Below are 15,228 nucleotides of genomic sequence, written 5' to 3'. Positions count from 1 at the left end.
TGTCACCACAATTAAACTTCAGCAGTTTTTAATGCTTAAAGTAAAAGTTTTAGGTTTGAGTCAGAATTGTATAAGGAGTGTCACAGTGAATGATCCTGACACGGGACTGGGGTGGGGTGGGGGAGGGGGGGTAAAGACCGAGAAAGACAGGGCTGAACATCTTTAACAAAAGTTTTGCAAAGTGAAATTGTGAAATGCATTAACCATTGTACATTTCCTGATTTTAGGTACCCTAGTAGGTTTTGGGATGAGCTACTTTATCCTTTACATTGTACCCATTGTAGAGAACTGTCTTGTAGCACACTAAACACTTGCACTAGTTGGAAATGGTGCACTTTCTAGTGCGTGTCGGGGTGTATTCCCTTTTAGTGGCACTTAATGAAATTTACCGGTTTTGTTAATAAGGAAATGTTTCGACTGGTGTGTGTTGACGCATTGTGATGTGTGGTCAGTTGGAAATCCTGATCTTGTGACGTGTCTGTTGTGTTACTAGAGGCTCGGGCCGTGTTGCTGCTCATTTTGTTTGTTTGGTGCTTTCATGGGAACATGTCTAGAACAAGTATATTCCTAAGTAGGCATGAAAACACAGTGCTATTTAAAAAGGTTTACCTAATAGAACACAGTAATACCTTAAAATAAAAATTAAGTACAAAATAGTTTTTGAATCCCTTTTTAGGGTTACAGTTGGCGGACTGTTTGTACAAAGCATAAACATTTCTTCAGAGCAAATCAGACAGCTAAAGGTTTAGAAAACCTTAATCACTTCTAGTAGCTAGTGTAGAAACAGTGCATATCTTGTAAGTTCATGGGCCACTTATCTGATAGAAAAAGCATTAAACATCAGTATCAGTACCAACATGTACAGCATGCAAAGTATTACATAAATCTTGTTTTCACATAGTGTTCAAGTGCTCATTATAGAAGTCCAAGATGATGATTTGTTCTGAGATAGCATAAAACTTGGAAGTTCTGATGTCCAATTCTGAAGTAACATAAAACTTGAAGTAAGCATAGTTTGTCAAATCAGTTTTGGATTTTACCTTTAAAAGATGCAAAGTGGTGCAGTACATTTTCCGCATTATCTTACGACTGTGGTTGCCTATTGATGCAAAGAATGGAATATAAGATAGTATCATTAACCGTCATGCTTAGTTTGTTTTAGCTAGATTGTAATTCAGCATTTACTACCTCTGATAAGTTATTGATAAGCTTCGTCATAGGCATGATCTTTATTTTACCGCATTTTTTCTTCCTTTCGCATTCCTCTTAAGCCTGTAGGCTTCTGAGTCAACATTACTGTGAGAGCACAAAGTGGTCAGCTGAAGTTACTATCTTGACACCATCAAGTATAGTAGGAAGCTGCACTGTAAATAACAATGTCTCTGAGCAGTATTATTTAGGGTGTTGCTCATAGGTTCATAGGTGTGTACTAGGCCAATAGCCCTGGAGCCTTTACAAGTCTAGCCCATAGGATTACCCTGGCATCGTGCCACCCGACCTAAGTTCCCAGTGCCTCTGCCGAGTAGAGCTACTGGAGTGATTCCCTGGGTGAATTTTCTATTTCCCATCCACTCTTCAAGATTTCTTTTTAAGAGGGCCAGTGAGGTGGTCTGTTTTGACATGTATGGGTAGTCTATTCTAGAGCATGGGTAGTCTCTGGGTTATGAACCTGTCCCTCCAGCTTCTTTTGTTGATTGTGGTAATGAGATTGAGGTCTCTGGAGTGTGTGGTGCAGAGGGATTGGGATTTCTTTAGATGTAGCATTTCTAACAGAGCTGGGTCAGACATGGCTTTATAAGTCAAGCAGAGATGGCCTCTAAGTAGACGATATGAGACGGAGAATAGATGGAGTTTTTTTGAGTCTGTCCATATAGGACAAGTGTTTAAGGCCTAGGATCCTCTTTTTGAGGTACTTTTGCGGCATCTCCAGTTGCAGGTGTCTAGTGAGGTACATGCCAAATAGGGCATTGTACTCGATTGGCCTGATGAGGGAAGAGTAGAGGGAGACAATGACCTTTTTCTTCTTGGGTGCAAATCCCTTAATAATGAGATGTGCCACATAGAAGGACTTTCTGACCACAGTGGCAATGTGGTGGCCAAAAGAGAGGTTCCTGTCAACCTATGTTCCCAGATCTCTTATAATGCCTTCTGTGTTCAGTTGGACTATCATCGATCTAGTAATTCATGGGAACCGGGTTTTTCCCAAAGGGGATGACACATTTTTTGGCATTGAGCTTAAGGCCGTGGTTCTGACACTAGTCGTTAGTCTCATTGAGACCTTTCTGTAGGATGTCAACATCACTTGGGGAGTTAATAATCACTCCTAACTTGTAATCGTCTGCAAACTTGGTTAGCCAGAGTCCCTTCGTGCTGGCCTGGACTTCAGAGAAGTAGATACCAGATAGTAGATACCAAATAGGAGAGGACCCAGGACCGAACCCTGTGGGACTTAACTCGTGACTAGTCAGCAGTCTGACTTGGAGTCTGCTACTTTCTCACTGTAGGTTCTATCTGTAAGCCAGTTGTAGCTTAGTGATTTTTTTCTATGATTCTTGAGTGGAGAATGATATCAAAGGCTTTGGCCAGATCAAGGTAGGCTGTATGAACTACCTTGCCATCATCCACAGCTCTGGTGACTGACTCAAAGAAGTCAACCAGGTTGGGCAGGAATGATCTACCCTTCAGAAAATCAAAGTGTGTGGGATCCAGAGTTTGGAGATTCCCTATATCCTTGTTTATTTAGGTCCATGATGATGCATTCCATAGCTTTGCATATCAGACTCATCAGGCTAATGGGGCGATAGTTCCCAGGGTCTGTAGTCTCTCCTCCTTTGTGGAGAGGGATGACTGTAACAGTGCACCATTCGGTACGGACAAAGCCTGAGGTGAGGCTGTGATTGAACAGGGCACAGGTGCAGTGCCAGTTCACTCTGTACTTCATGTAGAACACAGCCAGGTATATTGTCAGGTCCCATAGAAGATGTATTCTTGGCCTTGGACAGTGCTGTTTTAACCTATGCAGCAGTATTACTGGTGCCTGGCAATCTACTGGTATTGTGATTGGCCCTTTGGTTGGGGGAGAGAGGGGTAAAGTTGGCACAGAAATTGTCGGCCAGTATATTGGCAATATCTGTTGGCTTGGTATAGGAGTTACCATTGTACAGTAGCTTAGAGCAAATCTGGATATTGCTTTGGCGATTCTTTACATAACTATAGAAGGCCTTGTGGTTGTCTTTACTATCTGCTGCAATTCTGTTTTCATAGCTAGCTTTAGAGGATTTGATGAGGGATCTCAACTTTTTGTTGAGGTTGATAAGGGAGTCTTTCCCGTCTTGGGACTTCACCTTATTCTGCATCATTTTCCTCCTCCTGTTGTAGAGTTTGTTTATGGCAGGGGACCACCAGATTGGCTTCCTTTTTTTGGAGGAGGGCATCTTGGTTCTATTGGGTATGGCGAGATCCATGCATTTGTGTACATGTTCGTACAATGCATTGATGGTATGATTCAGCAGTCATGCAACTATTCTCCATTTGCATGGGTGCCTTGAAGTTAGCCACCTCTGTTTTTAGCAGCCCAAAGTTAGCTTTGGAGAAGCTTTTCATGGTGATTACCTTTGCAGGGCAGGTGGGAGAGATGTTGATTTCCAAGGTGATTAGTTTGTGGTCTGATCTAACCAGGGAGGAGTTGACTAATATAGAGCAACTGTCGCCCATGTTAGTAATGACTAGGTCAAGGATGTTACTACCTCTAATGGGGGTAAGACCGAGCTGGTCTAGGGCTTTGGAATTAATGAATTCCAGGAAACGTTGGGTAAGTGTATTGGTACATGAGTAGTTTTCCCAGTTAATGGAGGGGTAGTTGAAGTCGCCCAGTATGAGTGTGTTAGGTTTGAACCTAATATTCTCCAGGGTGCTTAGGAATGTGGAGTGAGAGTCTTGGGACATGGTTGGGGACCTATAGCAGGCTACGACCTGAATCGCTGTCTTACCCAATGTTAGCTGCACCTGAAGCATCTCTGATGCGTTATGTTGGGCTACCAGTCTGGAGGTGTGCACATCCTTTATGAATATGGAAGCACCACCTTTGGAGCTTCAGTCCAAGTTCTGAGGCTGAAAGGTGTGGAATTAGCCTGGTAGTGCAGGGGTGCTTTCTGCTGCCTTAAACCAGATCTTTGTTACAGCACAAATGTCGATGTTCTCCATATTAAGGAGTGCTTCGAGCGAGTGCATTTTGAGATTTACTTCTAGCTTTGAGCAGCATGACCCTCAGATTGCATTTGTTTGTAGCTGTTATGGTGTTAATTTGGTCTTTAGAACACCATCTAAAAAAGGAACTATAGGGGGTGGCAAGAGCCTTGGCCAGCACCTGGAAGCCCAGGGTTGACAGATGTAGGCCATCTCTGGCAAAGCACCGAGGTCTGTCAATCATGTCATCCCAGGCAGACAGATACTGGATCCCCATAGAATGACACCAGAAACTTAGCCAGTTGTTGAAATCAATCATTTTCTCTTTGTACTGTGATATAATTCTGGGTGATGGTAGGAGGCTGCTCAGGGCTAAGGTCTTACTCGCCTGGGCTACATAATCCGAGAGCTCCTCCATGTCTTTTCATGTAGTCCAGGGAGGTATGTCTCAGGTCTTTCACACCCACATGTACAATGATAGGTCCCTGAACAACAGATACAAATATGACTGTGTGTGTACGTTATGTGGCAGATCCTGGCACCTGACAGGCAGCGGACCTTCTCCTTATTCAACCTAGTGAGTGGAACATCAGTGTACCTCACTATCAAGTCACCTATGACTAGCGTGTTGAGCATGCTGTTTTGCCTTTGGTTGAGTAGCACACTGTTTAGGAGAGTTGTGTCTCTTGTGATTAGTGTTGTGGTGGTGGTGTGTATTTCTGCCTTGGAGGTCTCTGCTGTTTGGGTAGATTTTTATTGAGAGCCTCCGCAAAGGTAGATGTGTGGTTTGTGTTTTTATGTGAAGGCATTGTTGGTGTGTGTTCTGGAGGGCAGTGTGTTCCATGTGGTGTGGTGCAAGTGTTGACCTTCTCCTCTTGACCAGCTATCCCAGTCTTGGCTGGAGAATGCGTGGCTTCCATTTTGGATATATAAGTGCATCTCTTGCAAGTCTGAGTGTTGGGAGGTAAGAGGAGAGGGTTGTAAGTGCATATGAGGCAGTTGCTACATTACCTCAGGATACCCAAGTTCACCAGGTTAATAGGAGAATGCACAGGGAACTGACCTTTAGACAAGCCTGGAGGGGTGGGCATTAATAAGTACTGGAGCTGTGTCCTTGTAGAACATTTAGTACTGGTAGCACTTGTGTGCTACAGTAATTGCTACAAGAAGTTTGGTAAAGTGCTAGACTTAATAAGCTAGTAAAAGTGCAGGAGAGGTGAGCACTAGCAGATCTAAGGGAAAAATTGAAGAGCAGAATTTTTGGCACCACTCAGAAGCTTACAGACTGTCCTGGATACAGCAAATCTGTATCCGGATTAGACTAGATATTCATTGTGTTTCGCTGTTGCAGTCCTTACAAAATGGGTTATCCAGCTCCTGGTAGCCCACAGTCAGCCAGAATACCAAAGTCCTTGGTATGACGTCAGCTGCCTTCGGTTTAAGCCTGTCAGGTACAAAGGGAGGCTGCCGACGCCATTTCTTCAGTCTTTCTTGATGTGGAGCCCAAAGCAGAAGCATGTTGCACGAGTGCTGGTCAGCTGAGTACCTTCTTATTGTATTCCGACTGTTTAATTGAAGACATCCTCAGATAAGTACCCCATTGGGGGACCCTCTTTTCTTGCTTTAATGAATGTCGGAGAAAGTCAATAACCGTCTTGCCTGTGGAAAACGGATTCTGCACCATGATTTTCACTCCTATTGTATCACTTGTTTGGGCCTTGAGCACGACATCCCTAATTGTGTTCTCTGTGCTTCTTTCAACCCGCGTACCATTCGCCATAGAGCTAGGACATTGTTCAAGCATTTCAGAGTTTGGCCTAAGTTCGTCGGTGTGACATCTTCTGGCCTCCCAACTTTGGATGTTCCTAAGAAGCGCAAGGATAAGGACTGCGACAGGCTTAGGGTCAAATTAACCAACGACATCCCTGTTAAGTTGGTTGTCGGTCCAGCTGTAGCCAGTGAGGAGAACAGTTCTTCAGGGGAGCTATCAATTTAAAGCCTCCCAGAAGGGCACATACTCCTACTTGGGATATTAATTTTGTACTTGAACTTACTCTGCCTCCCTTTGAAACAGCTGCTCAGCAGATTTGAAGTTTCTCTCCTGGAAAACTGCCTTTCTCTTAGCCATTACGTCAGCTAGAAGAGTGTCTGAGCTGCAGGCCTTAATGGCAGTAGAGCCTTTTATCACCTTCCATGTGGATCGGGTTTCTTTTCGAACTAATCCCTCTTTTATGCCTATGGTAGTTTCTAGCTCGACTCTTAACCAGTCTATCCACCTGCCTACCTTCTTTCCTAATCTACAAACTAGAGGAGAAAGTTTACTGCATTCCCTGGATGTGCATAGACAACTTAGATTTTACCTGGACAGGACTAAACCTTTCCGAAAGTCAGATCAGTTGGTCAGTTTTGCTCCTGGAGCTTAGGGCAAAGCTAATTCTAAACAGACTATGTGTAAGTGGATTGCTCGTATTCACTTTTGTTACTTACAGCATGGCAGGGTGCCTCCACAGAGTATTAGGACCCATTCTACTAGAGCAACCTCTACCTCAGCAGCTTTTTAAAGAGGTGTACCTACTAAGGACATCCTGGAAGCAGCTACCTGAACTACTGTCCACACTTTCACTAAACATTACAATTTACCCTTGTTTTCTAAGTCCAGGGCTGGTTTTGCCACTGCAGTGTTGCAGGGCATCCTGACCAACCCTTAATCTGTGGGTGTTCCTCTTCCCTTTTGTGTTTTTCCTGGGCTTTGGGGAATCAACCCATTTTGTAAGGACTGCAACAGTGAAACACGATGAACATAGTACAGTTGTGAACACTTTCCATAAATGTAGATGTTAGTGTATTCACTGTTGCAGTCCTGGTTTTCCCGCCTTCCATCCCCCTTTTTTCCTAGGGCACAGACTGGATTTTTTCTTTTCCTAGTATAACCTTTTTTGGGGGGGGGGGGGGACTGCTGACAGTTAAGGCAAGAAAAAACTGAGGAGATGGCATTGGCTGCCTCCCGTAGTACCTGACGTCAGGCTTAAACCAAAGGCAGCTGATGTCCTATACCAAGGACTTTGGTATTCTGGCCGACAGTGGGCTACCAAGAGCCGGCTAACCCATTTTGTAAGGACTGCAACAGTGAATACACTCTAACATCTACATTTATGGTAAATGTACACAACTGTACTTTTCAGGAAAGGCAGGAAACAAGTGCAAACATTGGCTTTTAAACCAGAAATTTGAAAGAGATGGAAAAACTGCCCAAACAGCCAATAAACTACAATTTCTAGGCCAGAACCCACTCCTCTTGTGGTAGATAGGCTACTTAGTGCTTCCCACTCCCACTGATAAGCTAGAAGGCTTCCCTCCAACACAGAAAGGTTTGGGGGCTCATAATCTTACAAACAGCCCTGGATACAGCAAGTCTGTATCTGGACTAGCCTACAGGAAAGACAGGAAACAAGTGCAAACGTGGGCTTTTAATTGTAGAAAGTTGAAAGAGATGGAAAAACTGCCCGTGGCCAATAAACTACAATTTGTGGTCCAGAAACAATTCCTTTTGTGGTAGCCTACCTAGTGCTTGCCACTCCCACTCATAAGCTAGAAGGTTTCCCTCCAACACAGAAAGGCCTTGGGGGGGGGGGGGGGCTCAGAAGCTTACAAACAGTCCTGAATACAGCACATCTGTATCTGGACTAGACTAGTTACAGGGAAGGAAGGAAGCAAACTTAGAATTTTTTTCCAAGTAAGGTGGAAAAGGGAGAAAAAAGGATCAGAAGGTAATTCAAGGTTAAGAACCTAAGTGGGTTGGCCTTCTCAAATGTTCTCTCTGTATTGAGTAGAATGAGCTAATGATACTAGACTGGGAGGAGTGTCCCAGATCAAATTTATAGTAGGGGTAGTCAACTGCAAAGCCACCAAACAAAGTCAGACACCAAGAAAAACAGTCTCTAGCAAATTAATAAATGCAGCAGGTCTGTTGACCATCACTGATAGTGCCAAAATGTACTTTATAGGCTTTCTGTATCTAGATGTCTATTGAATCAGTCACCGCTAGGCCACAAAGAGCAGCCAAGATACTGATATTGTCTCATAGAATTGTAACTTCTTATACAGTAGTATAAAGGAAAACTTAAGAGCCTCATGGAATCAGATATCACACAAAGTTGTGCTCACAAAACCCCTGCTATGGAACCAGCTTAACAGGATCTAGGCAGTGACCAGAAATATCAAGCAAATAAGTAATAGCACTATAGTTTTGTTAACTGTCAGTAAAACAGAGAACAAAATCAGACACCAAGAAAAGCAATCTCTAGCAAATTAAAAAATGCAGCAGTTTTCTTAACTAAAGCAAAATCAGACACCAAGAAAAGCAGTCTCTAGCACGTTAATAAATGCAGCAATTTTATTAACTAAAACAAAATCAGACTCCCAAGAAAAGCAGTCTCTAGCAAATGCAGCAGTTTTCTTAACTAAAAATCAGACACCAATAAAAGCAGTCACTAGCAAATTAATAAATGCAGCAGGTCTGTTGACTATCACTGATAGAATAAGTGACAAAAATATACTTATAGGCTTTCTGTATCCAGATGTCTATTCTGCATGCTAGAGAGTTTTTGGTTAAGTTGTCTTCCTTTTATTCATTGGTGAATGAAAAGTATCCATGTTAGGAGTTGACTGTTTCAAAACATTGCCTCATCTGAGCTGGGTTAGTAGAATTGCACTATACTGGGGAAAAATAAAAGAACTAGTTCATAGAGGTCAGATTTTCCAGATGGTGTAAATGTAATTATCCAAATCAGCTGGTCTCTTGAGTAAGACCATCAGTGCAAGCTTGCGCTGGTTGGCATAAAGGAATAAAGTCCCAACTATGTCACAGGTGACCTGAGGTTGACTGGTGGCTGGGGTGGCCAGGGATAATGGGAGTAAGTGGTCTTTACTGGCTTGGCCATCTGAGGGAGGCAGATGGCTCCAGCTCATAAACATTCTGTATAAGTAGCTGAGAAGAAACTAGTGTGCAAAGGAACACTTCCTGTCAGGAGGTAGATATTGTGGGTTTAGAAGAAGGTTTATCCCATGGAAAAGACTGTAACCCCCCCAATACCAGCAAGCTGGCCTGTTCCCAACTGGCAAAATCTCATTGTGGAAAGGAGGGTTCATAAGGGTTCCATAGTACGTATGAATGAGTAATAGGGTCCGCACATAGCTTGGGAATACCAGTCTCCCACTCTCCTGGAATGATTGGACAAATTGAATGTCAAAGGTATAGGAGCCCTCAAGCATGGTCTTTGGGAGAACAGAGAAGTAAACACTATTAAAGTGCTTAAAGCAAAATTAAGCTTAATTTTGCAGTCAGTGTCATTGATAGTAAAAAGACATATTTTGGTATTGTAAAAACTGAAAAAAATTGCCTTATTTCCTTAATACGAATGGTAAGTTGTATTTTGAATCCTGGAGCATAATTGATGTCATCTTGTTTATTCCTTTGGTAACTGGTAATCTGATCCCTTAGGAACCTTTACAGACATGATGGGGGTGATACCGAGGAAGAAAATGCTTTCAGTTGTGTTGTAATACACTTCTGTGTTATGTACAGTTCCTTTTACAGGACTGCATTCAGTGCTTTATTCAGCAAACAGTTTACTGTAAAGCATGTGTTTATACAGTTGCTCCTTCAAGATCATGTCCAGTGAGGGGTTGGGAGGGTGGCCTAATGGTTAAGGTGTTTGCCTTACAAACACAAGGTGCAGGGTTTGAGTCTCACAAGGGATAATTGGCTATGCTTACAATGGCTCGCAAGGACATTTAGCCTAGTACTAACCTATGAACAACTGTGAACAGTGAGTGTTGAGATAAGTTTATAGGTTAAGTACTGGGCTAGCTACCCATGTGGGACATTTTAAGCCTAGCCAGTTTCCCTTTTTTTGCTCAAATTAACCTATTTCATTTGGTTAGAGATTGGCCTTGCCCTTCCCATCCCATGGCTGATAATTATATAGTATGAGAGTAACTGGGATCACACCTTGGATAATTTGGGGGGCCCATGCATGGTGTTAGTGTTAAGGAGCTCCTTCTGTCCATTAGTAGTGCAGGGAGCAGTTGTGGGGTAAATTTTCTGTTTCTCATCCATAGTTCCAATTTACACATGAGCATGGACAGGGATGAACTTTGTTTTATGTGGCTGGGGAGTCTGATCCAGAGCAATAGTACCCTCTGCAAGATATGCCTGTCCCTACAAACATTCTGTTGATGTTGCAGAAGATATTTAGATCCCTAGACCAAGTATTTCTGATGCAATTTGATTTTATGATGTGCAGTAAATCCATCAGTATTGCATTAGAGGATACCTTGTATGCCAGACACATATCACATCTTGTGTCTCTAGGTGACTGTAGCATACAGAGGATTGTGATAGGGCTTTGAGTCAGCCCATGCAGGACATTTGTAGGCCTTGTATCCTTTTAATAAGATGTTTCTGTTGTGCGGTCCAGTTGTTGCGTATTTCTGGAGAGATGCATGCCAAAGAGGGCATTATATTCAATGACTCCACCTAATGAGGGCTGAGTAAAGGGAAACAATGATATCCCTAGATCTAGACACAATTCCTTTATTTATAAGGTGTGCAGTATAGAAGGATGTTCTTCCAACAATGGACACATATTGGTCAAAACTTGGGACAAATTCCAAACAACTGGATCAACTCTTAAGGTCAGTGTGGTAGTTGACTTCCCAAAGGATAAAGTAATGCATTTTGGTAGTTGACTTCCCAAAGGATACAGTAATGCATTTTTTGTGATGTAGTTTCAGTCCATGATTTTGGCACCAGTTATTTGGGACAAACCTTTCCTGCAGGACAGCTAAGTCATTTGGGGATTCCATGACTGCTCTTAGCTTGCACACTTGGTCAGCCAAAACCCCCTTTGATATTGGCTTTTACTTCAGAAAAGTAGATGCCAAACAGAAGAGATCCCAACACCGAAGCCTGAGGACTCCACTGGTGACTAGTCTCTTTGACCAAAAAAATTTTTGATGAAGCATTATTTGGTAGCCCCGCATAGATGCACCTACCAACCATCAAGCCAACCCCAATCAGACTTGAGCCCATTTTGTTTCCTATTGGTCAGAATCATGCAAGATCCACTTGATTTGAGAGCCTTCCTGGGGGCGGCTCCTTTAGGCAGCTAAGATGGCTGCTTCTGTCCTTGCTTATATCATGGTAATGATGTCTACTCCCCCCACCCCCAGTTGCTTATTGACCTAACTCCAGCCCTGGGCAGAGGGATGCCACCCACATCACCACCGAGATCACATTGCAATCTGTGCAAATGCACAGACTTTTTTTTTTTTTTTTTTTTTTTTTTTTTTGAGTACAAAAATTAAGACTGTTTTATTTTGCTGTGATACAGCAGAGGTTATTCCATTAGGTAGGGTCAGTTTAAACTAATGCCTTTCCTACTATAACTATCCTAGTTCTAGGAAAGGAACATGAGAAAGGGAAGGAAAATGGTGTGGAATTCAGGATGGGTGGTGGCTTATTGTGGTGTAGGAAAGACGATGGTTCACATACAGCAGTTAATTATGCTGTTAGGAGGACTGGTATTGTATTTCTTTCTGAGACTGGTGGTGCTTTTTCTTTCGGCTTTTCCTGGTTAGGGGTCGCCACAGCAGAACTCCGGTCCGCTAATGATTGGCAGTCTATTTTTATGGTGCCAGCCCGACGCCCAACCTTCAACGAAGGCACGCCCATTCATGCACGTCTTTCGAATGCCACTCGACCGTGGGGAGGACATGCAGACTCCACACAGAAGGCGCTCCCGCTGAGAATAGAACGGGAGAACCTCTTGCTGTGAGGCAACAATGCTACCACTGCAGCTTTTTTTTTTGAGACTGGTGGTGGTGTCCCAATTGGAAGTGAGACTGGTGGTGGTCCCAGTTGGAAGTGTTTTATCTTGATCATGAAAAATGAGAGCAGGCATATGTCCCATCTCAGGGTATTTACAGTGTATTGACTTTTTCCTTGTGTATAATATTAATAGTTACTTGCCAAGTGTGGCATTTAATATTGAAAAGCATTGCTTTAGGATTTAAGATGCTAATTTGTAGCTATTTTGCCTTGCACCATAGTCGTAATAAATGAAAATCACAGCTGAGCCCATTGGCTGTTTATTTTTCTTATGCGGGGCAGCTTAGTAAATGGCATTAAGTGGCAAGTTGATAGTTTGTGTATTAGTGAATGTAGAAGAGTAGTGGGTCCAGTAAAGAGCCCTGTGATATTCTCATGGAGAGGCAAGTTGGTGTTAATGGAGTACATGTAGTTTTGACTGTGAGCACCCTTTGAAACTAAAATCACTTTGCTAAATGATTCGAAATTCTGCTTATCTAGCTTATAAGAGATGGTGATGAGACATATGCTTTTCTGAAGTCAAGGAATATTTTGTCAAAGTTGGCATCAGCCATTTAGAGTCTTAGTGTGAGAAGGGTTTGTAAACAGGGAGTCTCTTCTTGCAGCAGGTGGCTGCTGTTAGCATGTGGGACTGGTTGACCTTAATGTATGGACTATGGGTTTTAGATGAAGTTCCATGAAGGCAGTAGTTGAGGATTTTGTATCGGATTCAAATTTACATTATATGTATTGAGAGAATCTGACTCCTATACACAATTTTTAGTTCTACAGTCCATTTGGTTTGGAAATTATTGTACATGTCCTGTATCACTGTTATAGTATTCTTCACAGTAGGGATCTCCTGCCAAGGATAGCCCAACATTTAGTCAATATACCAAAGCTTTTAGATCTTGCATGCACTGTACATCACACGCATGTTTCCCTGTACAAGGACATGGAGCATAAAGGTGATGTACGGACACAGTTACCCAGAACCTCTTTGCTGCCAGTCCAAATGCCTTCATCTCTTGTTATTTGAAAGCCCTTTTGCTGTGCTGAATACCTAGCCATCAGATAAGTGCCCCATTGGGTTAGAGTTCATGTCATCCAGGAAGTAAAGTCAATGTGGGAGGCAGCTTCACCATAAGGATCATCACAAATGGTGTCTTTTGTCTGGGTGCTTTCCACAGCCGTACGTCCTGTAGCATTTGCAGAGTTTGTGCCTAAGGCTGTTAGACGTTTGTTGCCTTCCCTGATGATCTGTCTAACCAGAGGCTTAAACTGCCCACCCAAGGTAGGATAACAGAATCTTCTAACCTCAAGGTCCTCTTAAGTCGTATCAGAGTGACTCCTGCAGGTGCATCTGCAGTTAACTCCTACTGACACCTCTAGCCATCAAATATTGCTTGTTCATATTTGCATGAATAATTCCAAAACTGTGGTATGTACAAGATTTTAAAAGATTTTTATCTTAAAGTTTACACAATGACAAACTCAGTTACATTAATATTTGATCTCTGTCTAGTGCAGGTAAAGAGATATTAACTGTTTTCATGATATTAATTCATGTAGATATAATTTTCACATTTTTCTAAATATCTCGATAAAGTAACAGACTTCCTTAGCCTCATATGAAAGCTCTCAGCTAGATAAAGTGCTGCTGACAGTATGTGTGTAACTTGAGTGGTTGCTGAAATATTGTAAGTTTACAAAATATTACAAATGTAAAAGTTACTGTGTTAACTGTGGATTATAAAATTCAGTTTATTGCCTAGAACCTAAAGAATGCTACCACTATAAAAATAGTTTGTGCTGAAGGGTTTGCCATTTATACTTTTCATAATCCCTATGGTTCTAGAGATATGAACACTTGTTTGAAATATGAAGACATAATTTGTGTCTGTCAAAATGCTTAGGCTTCACCCATTGGAAGTTACAGTGGAAACTTCCTGAGCTCCATTGGAGTGAATGAGTTGAGCAAGCAGACAAAAAAATCTTGGCCAGATTTTTTGACTGTCGAGCCTCCATTGGATGTTTCTTGAAGTGGGTGAAAGCTCTGTAGGCCATCTGGTGTCTACATTAGATTCCTGTGCCTTGATCCTGTCGGAGTCCAGAATGGATTCTTCCATTTGCACGTCTTCTGAGGCTTTGTAGGCATCTGCCCCAGAGGGTGAACACCCTCTGTCTTAGAGGGCTCTAGAGGGATTCCACAGATTCTGGTCAGGGAAGAGGTTGTGGGTACTAGTCAAGGATCAGAACCTCTGTTGTTATGGCAGGTGTCCCTACTAAGAAAAAGCAGAAGACTAAGCATACTGATGTATACCCTAAGGTTCCTCAAAGGGAATGACAAAAGTTTACTCCGGGTCTGTTTAATTCTTTAATGGCTCTGAAGCCTCCCTAAGGGATTTATGTCTCTTATACTCATTGGAACTCATTGGACATTTGCTTCTTCCAAATGGGCTAGGGAACCAGATTCCTAAGATAAGGATTCCGTCTGGGTCCCTATCCTTCTCTTCCCATATGCTTTTGCCTTTGGCATACGGTTCTGATGATGGAGTTGGAATCCTGAGTCTCCTTTTGAGGAATTGTCTTTTGAAGACACTATAGCTAAATTGATGGAATACTTTTAAGTGTCTGATATTCAGAAAACGTATTGTAATCTGCTTCAGGTGGATGCGTATCCATGAACACAGTTCAGCAAAAGTTCACAAGTGAAAATGTGAGCTGGGGAAAGTAACTACTTAACCAACACTTCCCTGTCTCTCTCACCACAGTATTTCAAACCCACCCAGGTGAGGTGAACCCCCCCCTCAACTGTGTGTGTGTGTATACACACATATACACACACACACACACACACACACACACACACACACACACACACACACACACACACACACACACCAACTCCGAGATTGCACTACAGTGGGGGAGAAGTCCTAATTTCTTGATTTTGACAAATTACTTGCATGCCATCCTTAAGCCATGAGTTTTAAATGCCATGTATTGCCAAAATGTGTACTTTATTTTTTTCATAAATTAGGAGTATTATGTATGTGTGCATAGCTCTCACTCATATATGTAAAATATGTATGTGTGTGTGTGTATACATATATATGTATATATATATATATATATATGTGTGTGTGTGTGTATATATATATATATATATA

General features: G+C 42.3%; 1 protein-coding gene across 1 annotated transcript in view; it reads left to right on the top strand.

Moving 5' to 3' along the window:
* Positions 1–15,228, top strand: part of LLGL1 (LLGL scribble cell polarity complex component 1) — a 668,031-nt gene that overhangs the window by 503,773 nt on the left and 149,030 nt on the right. The window lies entirely within an intron of this gene.

Source organism: Protopterus annectens, chromosome 12.part0 (genome assembly GCF_019279795.1).
Source record: "Protopterus annectens isolate FY-2018-M chromosome 12.part0, PAN1.0, whole genome shotgun sequence".
Lineage (NCBI taxonomy): Eukaryota > Metazoa > Chordata > Ceratodontiformes > Protopteridae > Protopterus > Protopterus annectens.
Note: the sequence above shows the minus strand (reverse complement) of the source record. Positions and strands in the feature narration are given on the sequence as shown.